We start from the raw sequence: 2,129 nt of genomic DNA, 5'->3' as shown, positions 1-2,129 counted from the left end.
TTCCCTTCCCCTCCCTTCACTCCTTACATTAAAAAATTGGCCTTGTGCCTAATTTGCTCGGTGGGGGAGCAAATAAATACCATCTGTTCCGGCAGATACTGCAAGCTATGACTAGCTATGACTAGCAAAGACCAGATGTGGGGGCAACCCTACATGCCTGACCATTAACCAGCTCCCATTTCCCACCTCTCGGGAGCTGGTCCCCTTTTTCCCTTCCCTCTCCCTTCACTCCTCACATTAAAAAAACGGCCTTGTGCCTAATTTGCTCGGTGGGGGAGCAAATAAATACCATCTGTTCCGGCAGATACTGCAAGCTATGACTAGCTATGACTAGCTATGACTAGCAAAGACCAGATGTGGGGGCAACCCTACATGCCTGACCTTTAACCAGCTCCCATTTCCGACCTCTCGGGAGCTGGTCCCCTTTTCCCTTCCCCCTCCCTTCACTCCTCACATTAAAAATTGGCCTTGTGCCTAATTTGCTCGGTGGGGGAGCAAATAAATACCATCTGTTCCGGCAGATACTGCAAGCAAAGACCAGATGTGGGGACAACCCCACATACCTGACCTTTAACCAGCTCCCATTTCCCACCTCTCGAGAGCTGGTCCCCCTTTTCCCTTCCCCCTCCCTTCACTCCTCACATTAAAAATTGGCCTTGTGCCTAATTTGCTCAGTGGGGGAGCAAATAAATACCATCTGTTCCGGCAGATACTGCAAGCAAAGACCAGATGTGGGGGCAACCCCACATACCTGACCTTTAACCAGCTCCCATTTACCACCTCTCGAGAGCTGGTCCCCCTTTTCCCTTCCCCCTCCCTTCACTCCTCACATTAAAAATTGGCCTTGTGCCTAATTTGCTCAGTGGGGGAGCAAATAAATACCATCTGTTCCGGCAGATACTGCAAGCAAAGATCATATGTGGGACCAGCCCCACATATAAGACGTTGGTCAATGTAGGGGCAACTCTTCATACCAATTGTCACTATCCAGCTCCCCTACTATCCGGGGAGTAGGTCCCTATTTCCCCTTCACTCCTCACATAAAAAATCAGCATTGTGCCTAATTTACTCGGTGGGGAATCAAATAAATACAAACCCCACATAAAAGATCTTGGTCAATGTAGGAGCAATCCTTCATACCAATTGTCACTATCTAGCTCCCCTACTCCTCGGGGAGCTCGTCCCCATTTCCCCTTAACTTCTCACATTAAAAATCAGCCTTCTGCCTAATTTGCTCAGTGGGGGACCAACAAAATAACTTTTTCTTCCCCTTTTGGCCAAGATCTGTTCCAGTAGATACTGCAAGAAAAGACCGTATGTGGGGGCAACCGCACATATAAGACTCGGTCAATGTAGGGGCAACCCTTCATACAAATTGTCACTTACCAGCTCCCCTACTCCTCACATGAAAAATCGGCCTTGTGCCTAATTTTCTTGGTGGGAGAGCAAATAAATGCCAGCCCCACATATAAAGCCTTGGTCAATGTAGGGACAACCCTTCATACCAATTGTCACTATCCAGCTCCCCTACTCCCCGGGGAGTTGGTCCCCATTTCCCCTTCACTCACTACATTAAAAATCGGCCTTGTGCCTAATTTGCTCGGTGGGGGAGCAAATAAATACCCTTTTCTTAGCCTTTTGGCCAAGATCAAAGTGTAGTATCTGTTCTTACTACATGCTATACATGTTTGTAACTTTGTGATATAAACTGGGGGATCACGTTTCTGTATTAATTTAATGTAAAATGATCACCCACTTTACAACCAGTCAGTCTCAAAGCCATTCAAGTCATTCTCCAGATCATTCAAGTTGTTTTTGAAGCATTTCAGTTATTTTTAAGCATTCAAGTCATTTTTAAGGTCATTCAATTCATCCTTAAGTTCATTAAGGTCATTCTAAGTCATTTACTTTTTATTTATTTAAGTCATTTCAGCCCATTTTTCGGTCATTCTAGTTTAGCTTTAAGAATTTCATTCCTTTTTTTTAATTTTTTTATTACATTTTCACCCCAAACAAGGCACATAGCCACTTTGGTGTAGGGGGCTACTATCAGGGGAAACATCTACTGGGGTACTATGTAGGGATTAGGGCAGCGAGATGTTGGTTCACGTTGCACTTGAACTTATGCA

The 2,129-nt window shown here is 45.2% G+C and overlaps 1 pseudogene; it reads left to right on the top strand.

Moving 5' to 3' along the window:
- Positions 1-1,621: 1,621 nt before the first annotated feature.
- Positions 1,622-1,757, top strand: LOC145298020 (U2 spliceosomal RNA; annotated as a pseudogene).
- Positions 1,758-2,129: the final 372 nt, after the last annotated feature.

Source organism: Euprymna scolopes, chromosome 18 (assembly GCF_053919585.1).
Source record: "Euprymna scolopes isolate OS-2025 chromosome 18, ASM5391958v1, whole genome shotgun sequence".
NCBI classification, from domain to species: Eukaryota; Metazoa; Mollusca; class Cephalopoda; order Sepiida; family Sepiolidae; genus Euprymna; species Euprymna scolopes.
This window is presented reverse-complemented; position numbering and strand designations above follow the sequence as displayed.